The following is a 10,408-nucleotide window of genomic DNA, read 5'->3' on the forward strand; positions in this document are numbered from 1 at the left end:
AGTCACTGCCCTCCCAAGACCAACTGTCACCTCCTCCAGGAAGTCTCCCAGGACTGAAGGCTCCCGGCTGGGACCTCCCAGAGTAAACGTCTGCTGCCAAACCTATTGGCTACAGGGATTCTGATCAGTAGGAGCTGGAGGCTACTGAGTGGGCAGGGACTGGACTGAGCGGCTGGACTTGCAGCTGTGTTTACGCACGAGCTCAGCCTCCTCTCCAAAGGGCTCCAAGTTATGGGGTCTTTGGCTCCATTTTCTGCAGCCTGTGGCCTACAGCCTCTCCATGCCTCCTTTACCATCTACGTGGGAAGCCCGCCCAAGTGCTGGGCGCTCCCTCTCCCCCTCATCTGCACCCATGGAGCCCTGAGTTGTCTCACAGCTGGTACCTTTAAAAGCTTTTGTTGCAGAGCAGACGAAAGAGAGCAATGGAACAAACCATTGCTTCCCAGTGGCGGTAGTGGTAAAGAAACCGCCTGCCAATACAGGAGATGTAAGAGACTTGATCAGGTTTGATCTCTGGGTTGAGAAAAGCCTCTGCAGCGGGGCACGGCAATCCACTCCAGTATTCTTGCCTGCAGAATCCCATGGACAGAGGAGCCTGGCGGGCTACCGCCCGTAGGGGTCGCGAAGAATCAGCCACGACTGAGCAACTACGCATGCGTGATCTCAGAAACTTGGTTTCCTGGAAACTGCTGCTTTTCTAAGAGGCCGCGGTGGTGCGGTGCGGTGCACGGGAGGGAGGAGAAAGCAAATAGCAGTACCAAGTCCATTTGCTGATCTGGCCTAGTTAGAGCTGAGAGTCGGAGAGGAGCGAGCTCGGGTTCCTTCAAAAGGTGAGGGGGTGCCAGACTGGGGACCAGAGTGGGATTGCTGCTCCACCAACATGTTGGGGTACCTTTGAACAGGCTCAGGGTGGGGGCAGTCGGGCAGGAAGTGGGGGGGAGTGGGGGAGGGGACCTAGGTGCTCCTTTCTCCACACCCAGCAGTCCCTGGGGTGGCCCAGCCTACACCCCACTGTCACCTTCCAGCGGACCCCCAACCCCCAAGGTCAGCTCCAGGCAAGTGGCACTTTTCTCTTGTCTGGGCGACCCCTCCAGAAGGGTTGGGGAGGGGCTTCAGTCTCTGCGGGGGGACCTGGGGGACCTTGGGGGAGTCGGAGTGTGTGGGAAGGAAGATGACTACAGGTGTCCCCCTACAGGGGTGAACTCTGATACCTTGAGAAGATGACAGATGTGAAAAGCGGGATAATCTTCTTCGTGGTGAGAGACAAATCCACCCCTCAAAACCAGCTGGACCTGACCAGGCCCAGCCAACAGCTACCAGCACAAGAGCAGGACCCTGGTTGTTTCCAGAACAGATTAAGTCTCCAGGGACCTGGGGGTGAGGGTGGAGGGACTGCTCCCCTTGGACTGAGACCCCAGCACATCCCCAGCAACAGACCAGGAGGTTCAGGGGACCTGAGGGAGCCCTTGGCCTCCACCCCCTGCTGGGAGCCTGGGTCTGGCTGGAGCCATGCTTGAGGAGCCAGAGTGTCCCCTCGCCCCAGACCCTAAAGCCCATACCTGGCTCACCCAGAAGGGCTCCCCACAGGCAGTCCTGTCCGAGGTGCCCCCAAACCCCGTGGGCACTTGTTTCCTCCCACCAGTCCAGGAGGCAGAGAGTGCTGTTTCCATGAGGGTCAAGTCGCTGCCCTGAAATTACCGGATTGTTACTGCAGAGGGAGGGGCAAGGCCGGCATCTGCCTTAGAGTTTATTCTTTCTGCTCAGCTGGGGGTGGGGGGGCAGGATGGGACCATCTTGTTGAGTGTCTCTGTCTTTTCTCTGGTTCCTGCACCTTCTCCCGTCAGTCTGGGACCCCGAGCCCTACCATCCCCTCACTGTCTCCATCCTGTGAGGTCACCCTGGTGTCACTCAGGTCACCTGACCTCATTCCTCCCTTATAGGCAAAGGGTTCTCTGTCTGCGGGTTTAATGGCCATAGGGTCTGCGGTGTGGCCTGCTGCGCTAGTAGTGGTCGCTGGGATGGCCTTGTACGCCTGGAAGAAGAACACTGAAAGACCATGCCCTAAGAGGTCCTAGGTGGACATCAGGTAGGGATCGGGGAGTGTGTGAGTAAGAGGGAGGCCTGGGTGTGGTTTGGGGGAGGCACAGGTGCGGTGGGGAGAAGGTGGTGGGACTCCCTCCATTGGCCTGGAGGCCTAGTGGCCCCACCCAACTGGCCACCTTTGTCCTCCTCCCGTGGTCAGTTCTGGGCCCTGCCTGACCCCACCCGCTTCTCTTGCAGGTAAAAATGAACAAGAACCCTAAAATGTATTGAAAGGAATCCTCTCCCAGTCCCCTGCAGACTGGAGAGTCCACCTTCCTGGGGTCAGGAATTCTTTGAAGCAACATTTTATCTTTGGGGTTTGAACAAAATCAACTTGTGGGCAAAAAAATAAATTCATTGAATGTGCCTGACTCTATTACAGAACTGGTGTCTGAATCACAGGATTCAGGGTTCTTGGAGGCCCAGCTCTAACCTGAGCAGCCCTGAACCATCCCCACCCCAACCAGGCTCCTGACCCTTCTCCAGGGCTGCCTGGCCCGGGCCACCTCTCAGCCCATGGGGAGCCTTTTGGGGCCTCTGTGCTCTGAAGCCCTGACAAGGGAAAAGCACCCGCTTTTCCTCTCCTGCACTCACAGTCACACACCAACACTTCTCACACCAGATATGTGGGATTTATCACACCTGCCAGTTTTCCGATTTACTGTGGACAGCAACTGAGATGTTTATGACAACTATGCTTTGATTTATTTTACTGACGTAGAGTTGATTTGCAATGCTGTGTTAATTCCTGCTGTTGTACAGCAAAGTGATTCAGTTATACGCATATATATATATATACTCTTTTTCATATTCTTTCCTGTTATGATTTATTACAGGATATTAAATATAGTTCCCTGTGCTATACAACAGGACCTTGTTGTTTATCCAATTTATACATAATAATTTGCATCTGCTAATCCCAAACTCCTACATTTATTATTTTTTCTTTTCTTTTTCTTTTTATCTGCATGCTGGATCCTAGTTCCCGGAACAGAGATCAATCAAACCTGTGCCCCCTGCAATGGAATCATGAACTCCTAAACACCACAGGGAATTCTCTGTTTTTTTAAAAAAAATTTTTTAACTGAGATTTAATTCACATGTCATAATATTCACCATTTTTTATTTAAACAAAAAAATTTTTGGCCACACAGCTTGCAGGATCTCAGTTCCGCCACAAGGGATGGAATTCCCCTCCCACCACCACATCCCTGCAGGGCTGTGAAAGCCCTGAATCCTAACCACTAGACCAACAGGGAATTCCCAGTATTCACCATTTTAGAGTGTACAGCTTTGTGGCTTTTATTAATAGTATATTTACAACCATCACCATTATCTAATCACAGAACGCCATCACAACCACCAAAGAAACCCAGTCCCCTTTCAGTGGTCACTCCTCATTTCCCCCCCAAATCTCTCAGCCCCAGCCATTGCTAGTCTACTTTCTGTGTCTATGGATTTGCCTTTTCTCTGCGTTTCACATAAATGGAACACGCAGTATTTGTCATTTACTGTCTGGCTTCTTTCACCCAGCAGTGAGGTCTCCCAGGTTCCTCCACGGTGTACAGGAATCTGTATTTGGTCCCTTATTATGGTGGCTCAGACAGTAAAGAATCTGCGAGACATGCGGGAGACCCGGGTTCCACCCCTGGGTCGCGAAGATCCCCTGGAGAGGGAAATGGCAACCCACTCCAGTATTGTTGCCTGGAGAATTCCATAGACAGAGGAGCCCAGCAGGCTACAAGTCCATAGGGTCACAAAGAGTCGGACACCACTGAAGCGACTTAGCACAGACACAACACATGGACGAGTAACGCTGCATTGAGGGATAGCCAGCATTTATTTATCCACATATCAGTGGATGGACATCTGAGTCATGTCATATTTGTTTAACTGTTATAAATAATTCAAAAAGCCTGAGGCTAAATCCGGATCACCTCAGGATAGGCCAAGGAGTGAAACTGGCCATGAAACAACTATGTCAGAGGATAAACAGGAAGTCTTCTAGTTATTCAGTAATGGGGTGGGGGGAACAGGAGACCAGAGAAACCAAATAGCCCTTCTGTGTACATGACCTCTGTGCTTGTCCCAGGAGAGGTCCCATGGGGGTCCCATGCTGTCCCATGGAGAGCAGACCCACGTTTCCCACCCGTGGACACTGCAGCTGATGCTCCTGGTGGCAAGGAAGGGGCGCGTGGGGGTGCCGTCTGAGCCAGCCGACCTCGGAGGCCCATCCAGGTCCTTTGAGGCCCGGGCACCGGCTCTAACTTGTCTTCTGCAGGGGTTGGGGGAGGGTGGTGATTCATCCAGGAAGGATCTCTGACAACCTGACAGATGGCTGGCTATCTGAAGAATACAGGCGATAACCTTCACTCCAAAGTCCTCCGACATAAAGCTCAATGCTAATTGCAGGCCCCTCTTCCGTCTCCTTCCTCTCTTTCTTTTTTTCTTTCCTCCCTCCCTTCTTTCTTTCTTCCTTTCACAACACTTATTTTTTACAAAAGCAATGTCCTTGAAGTACAGTTGACACAGAATAAAATTTTCCTTTTGGAAATATACATTAGTCACTATTAGACATGTATTTGTTGAATAAATAAATCCCAGGGGACTTCCCTGGTGGTCCAGTGGTTAAGATTCCCAGCTTCCACTGCAGGGACCATGGACTTGATCTGTGGTCAGGGAATTAAGATCCCACATGCCAAATAAAACTATTTGATAGGGGCAATGAGAAATTCAATTTTCAACCGATTAAAATTATAGACCGGTCCGTAAGCATTATCAGGGTTTTGAAACAATTTGGCAATATATTTTAAAAATAAATAAATTCCAAAACAGAATCGAGCGGAAAGGGAGAAATAATCAAACCATTAGAAACAAGTCAAAGCAAATGTTATGAATTGAATTGTGTCCCCACTCCCCACACAAAGAAGTTCAAGTCCTAATCCCCAGTGCTTGTGAACATGACCTTGTTTAGAAATAAGGAGTTTGCCATTAAGTCCTTAAGATGAATGTGTTAAGATGAAGTTGCTAGGGTGGACCCAATTCAAATGACTGATGTCCTTATGAAGAGGGGAGATATGGACACAGAAAGGCACACGGGAGGACGCTCTGTGACGGTGACAACAGAGATCGGGCTGACGAGTCTAGAAGCCAAGGAGGGAGGCCTGGAACAGACTCTCCCTCCCAGCCCTGAGATGGTCGATGGCACCACCCGCGTTTGAGCATACTCCGGGAGACAGTGAAGGACGGGGAGCCTGGCGTGCTGCAGTCCACAGGGTCGCAAAGAGTCGGACACGACTGAACAACTGAACAACAACTCAGCCCTCAGAAGGAACCCACCCCGTCCACACCTTGACCTCAAATTTCTGGCTTCCAGAGCTATCAGATGAGAAGTTTCTGTTGTTTCAGCCACTCCATTTGTGATCTTTTGTTCCGTACCACTGACACACTAATACTAATATGGGAAGAATTTGCTTAGGATTATTTTATTTATTTTTAAAAAATTTTATTTATTGATCTATTTTTGGTTGTGCTGGGTCTTCGTTGTTGCATCCAGGCTTTGTCTAGTTGGGATGCAAGGGGTCCACTTTTCATTGCGGCGCAAGGGCTTCTCATTGTGGTAGCTTCTCTTGTGGAGCACAGGTTCTAGGCACCTGGGCTTCGGTAGTTGCAGCATGTAGGCGCTAGGGTGCTCGGGCTTCAGTAATTGTGGTACATGGACTTTAGTTGCACAGGGCATGTGGAATCTTCCTGGACCAGGGGTCAAACCCATGTCTCTTGCACTGGCAGGCGGTTCTTAGCCACTATACCACCGGGGAAGGCCAGGATGATTTTTTAAAAATCAAGAAACTCAAATTGGAAAAGACCATTAGATTTAGCTGAATATGGAATTCCCTGGTGGTGCAGTAGTTGCCCTGCTTGTACTGTCAAGGGCCCTGGTTTGATTCCTGGTTGGGGACCAAGATCTCACAAGTGTGTAAGGCGTGGCCAATAAATAAGTAAATATTCAGATGTGTAGATGCATATACCAATTTTCCCAGCCACCTCCCCCACCAGATGCAAATGATAATGTTTCCATCAAATGTGGATTGCTAGGGTTAACTGAATTCAATAAGGTTTCTTAAATCAGTAAGGAAAAGATGAACAAATTCATAGAAAAATGAACAGCGCAGCAGGTCTCAAAGTGTATTCTGGTGGCCTCTAGGGGTTCCCAAAGCCCTTTCAGGAGGCCCATGAATATTTCATGGTATTAATAATACTGAGGCAATTGTGGCCTTTTTCACTGTGATGAGTTTGCACCAATGATGCGAAAGCAATGATGGTTCTTAGTGTGAATCAAGGCAGTGACACCAAACTGACAGAATTTGTTACCAATAATAAAGTTCTAAGGCTTTTGGCAAAAAGTACAATTTTGGAGATTGTATCTGCCACCTTAAGCTTCACAACTTCCCAATATTGCCAGAGAGTTGCAATATTCATGAATGTTATACTTTTTTTTTTTCATATTGTATAATAGGATGTGTCAACGGTCGCAAGATCTACTCAGTGAACAAATATGTTTGGAAAGACCAACATGTGATTTACAAAATCACATGTGAATAAAAGATCCTTTCAAAGCACAAGATAGATCCATGGGTTCTCATGTAATAGAGCACAAAAAGCACACAGATATCAGCTGAGATTCCACGTTGCAGCTAACCTTCAAAAAACCACCACATTCTGAGTGTGGGTGTAGTATCAAAGAAGAATAGCCGCAATTATCTGAAAAGGCTCTAAAAAGATTACTTTCTTTTCAAAGTTTTTTTTTAATCTGAGGCTAAATTTTCTTCATGCACTTCAATCAAATCAATGTATTCTTATAGAGTGAAGGCAGACACAGATATGAGAAGCCAGCTGTCTTTTCTCAAATGTGATATTAAACAGATTGTTTTTTGGGCCATGCCACAAATCATGTGGGGTCTTATTTCCCCAACCAAGGGTAGAACCGATGCCCCCTGCAGTGGGAGTCCTGAATCTTAACCACTTGACTACTATGGAAGTCCCCAAATAGATTTTTTTTTTTAATGTGGCACACCGCCATTCTTCTCATTCATTTTTGGTTTGAAGAAATAGTCAGTGAATTTATCATTGCTATTTTATATTTTCAGATTAACTTTGATATTGGAAGTATTGCTAGATGAAACCTATAAAAACGAAAGCTCTTTGAGCTGCTCAATAATTTAAAGAGCTGTGGTCACATATGGGTGTGAGAGTTGGACTGTGAAGAAGGCTGAGTGCCGAAGAATTGATGCTTTTGAACTGTGGTGTTGGAGAAGACTCTTGAGAGTCCCTTGGACTGCAAGGAGATCCAACCAGTCCATTCTGAAGGAGATCAGCCCTGGGATTTCTTTGGAAGGAATGATGCTAAAGCTGAAACTCCAGTACTTTGGCCACCTCATGCAAAGAGTTGCCTCATTGGAAAAGACTCTGATGCTGGGAGGGATTGGGGGCAGGAGGAGAAGGGAATGACAGAGGATGAGATGGCTGGATGGCATCACCGACTCGATGGACGTGAGTCTGGGTGAACTCCGGGAGTTGGTGATGGACAGGGAGGCCTGGCGTGCTGCGATTCATGGGGTCGAAAAGAGTCAGACACGACTGAGCGACTGAACTGAACTGAACTGAACTGAATCACTCTTTAAAAGGATTCTGAGACCAAAATTTCTGAGAACCACAGGACTAAGAAATATAAATGTTGGAACCCATGGCCCACAGAATGCTACTCTGTGAATTCTCACAATATCTCCCAAGTGGGTGGTATTATTATACCCATTTACTAGATGAGAAAACTGAGACACAGAAAGGGGAAGCAATTGCTTGTCACACAGCTAGCTACCGCCAGAGCTGGGATTTGAATCCAGGCATCTGACTCCAAGCTTGTGCATTTCCTTAGGGACAATCTGGCAATAAGTTCTAAAAGCCCTTAAAGATATTTGCCTTCTTTAACTCTTTCATTTTGAAATTTTATGAAAGGAGATAATCAGAGATAATCAAATTTGTATACAAAGATATTTATAACATAATAAAATTAGAAACAACCAGTAGTCAGTGGATTCAGTTCAGTTGCTCAGTCATGTCCGACTCTTTGCCACCCCATGAACCGCAGCACGCCAGGCCTCCCTGTCCATCACCAACTCCCGGAGTCCACCCAAACCCATGTCCATCGAGTCGATGATGCCATCCAACCATCTCATCCTCTGTCGTCCCCTTCTCCTGCCCTCAATCTTTCCCAGAATCAGGGTCTTTTCCAATGAGTCAGCTCTTTGCATCAGGTGGCCAAAGTATTGGAGTTTCAGCTTCAGCATCAGTCCTTCCAATGAATACCCAGGACTGATCTCCTTTAGGATGGATTGGTCGGATCTCCTTGCAGTCCCAGGGGCTCTCAAGAGTCTTCTCCAATACCACAGTTCAAAAGCATCAATTCTTCGGCGCTCAGCTTTCTTCACAGTCCAACTCGCACATTCATACATGACCACTGGAAAAACTGTAGCCTTGACTAGATGGACCTTTGTTGGCAAAGTAATGTCTCTGTTTTTTAATATGCTATCTAGGTTGATCATAACTTTCCTTCTAAGGAGTAAGCGTCTTTTAATTTCATTGCTGCAATCGCCATCTGCAGTGATTTTGGAGCCCAGAAAAATAAAGTCAGCCACTGTTTCCACTGTTTCCCTGTCTATCTGCCATGAAGTGATGGGACCGGATGCCACGATCTTAGTTTTCTGAATGTTGAGCTTGAAGCCAACTTTTTCACTCTCCACTTTCACTTTCATCAAGAGGCTCTTTAGTTCTTCTTTACTTTCTGCCATAAGGGTGGTATCATCTGCATATCTGAGATATGCAGATATTATTGATATTTCTCCCAGCAATCTTGATTCCAGCTTGTGCTTCTTCCAGCCCAGTATTTCTCATGATGTACTCTGCATATAAGTTAAATAAGTCAGTGGACTATTAATAGATAATGGAAAATAAACTTACTAAGGCCTTTGAATGAACCTAGAAAATACCCAGGAAATGAGGTAACCCCTGGAGAAAGGATTGGAGGGTGTTGGAAGTCTGGCTGCTGAACCTGAACCAACGGTGGGGATGAGGAATCTGCAGATGGGGAGGTAGGGACAAGGAGGAAGCTGGGAGTCTTTGGGAGGCAGACATAGGTTCTGCTGATGTTTGGACTTGAAGATACAGGAGAATGTGGGTGAGCTGAAGGACACAGGATGGAGAAGATGCAGAGGACGTGGGAAATGCCTGGCATCCCGGGTAGGCAGGCCCCAAGGGACCTGGACCTGGCCTGCCCAGGGAGCCTAGGAGCAGCCTTAGAGGAAGAGGAGGGAGGCGGAGGCGGAGGGGAGGGGTGTCAGGGTAGTGGCATTTTCTAGAGGAACAGTGTCTTCATTCTGTCCACGTGAGGACACCCAACCAGAAGACTGGGGGCTCCAGCAGGGCGAAGGGCCGGGGTTGGGGCGGCGAGTGGAGGACTGGAAAGGGTTGAGGCGAGCAGAGGGCGCAGGCGCTGTGCGGGAGGGGAGCAGGAGCGTCGTTGCACCTAGGGCGGGTGAGAGGCAAGGCCGGCCTCAGCTCGGAGGATGCTGGACCACTCGGATCTCCACCCGCCAAGTGTCCAGGAGAGCACTCCCAGGCCCCTCAGCTTCCCGCACCGGAGCAATCCCGGTCCCCACCACACAGGGTGGTCAGAGAATAAGTGGGCAGTGACTGTGCGCTGTGAGTGGGGGCTGGACCTATGGGCGATAGACAGACCGAAAGATGAGTACTGGACCTGTGGGCGTTTGAAGGTACCAGTAGCGAGGAAGAGACCAATGGCGAGGGTTGAACCGAGAATCCAATCAATGCCAAAGATGCTGTGCCCTCAGGGATGCTGGGGACAGAGAGGAATCAGTAGCTTTGATGAACATAAAGGAAGTTCTCTCTGTTCGCTCAGAAGAACGAAGAGGACGATCGAGGCCCTTAAACAAATGCTCAGACTTCCTCCGCGTCGAGCCGATGTCAAACACTGGGGGAGGTCGCATGGTCTCAGTTAAACCCACCCTCCAGTCCTGGGAGAGCCCCGCCCGAGGTTTGTAGCCTGGCAGGCCCCTGAACTCTCAGTCCCGCCCAGTACCCGCATGGCCCCGCCCCCGCGCGCCGATTGGTCAGACCGCCAGCTCGGCCCTGCGCGGGGAAGACCCGGAGAAACCACTTAGGCTCAAGGAACCGGCACCTCAGAAGCCCTGCTGCGCATGCTCGTTCCTTGACCCCAGCCTGAGGTGACTGCCCGAACCTAGGCGGGGGCCCC

At 49.0% G+C, this 10,408-nt stretch overlaps 1 long non-coding RNA gene across 2 annotated transcripts; it reads left to right on the forward strand.

The window, feature by feature from the left end:
* Positions 1–654: 654 nt before the first annotated feature.
* Positions 655–5,551, forward strand: LOC104988874. Of its 2 annotated transcripts, none has more exons than XR_825298.1 (4): positions 655–830; positions 1,196–1,256; positions 1,941–2,086; positions 3,065–5,551. It is a non-coding gene; the product is annotated as an uncharacterized LOC104988874 (long non-coding RNA). The 2 variants fall into 2 exon arrangements; XR_825297.1 differs by lacking the exon at positions 3,065–5,551 and adding an exon at positions 2,281–2,458 and having other exon boundaries at positions 663–830.
* The last annotated feature ends 4,857 nt before the right edge of the window (positions 5,552–10,408 follow it).

The sequence above is a fragment of the Bison bison genome, unplaced genomic scaffold (genome assembly GCF_000754665.1).
Source record: "Bison bison bison isolate TAMUID 2011002044 unplaced genomic scaffold, Bison_UMD1.0 scf7180017864144, whole genome shotgun sequence".
Lineage (NCBI taxonomy): Eukaryota > Metazoa > Chordata > Mammalia > Artiodactyla > Bovidae > Bison > Bison bison.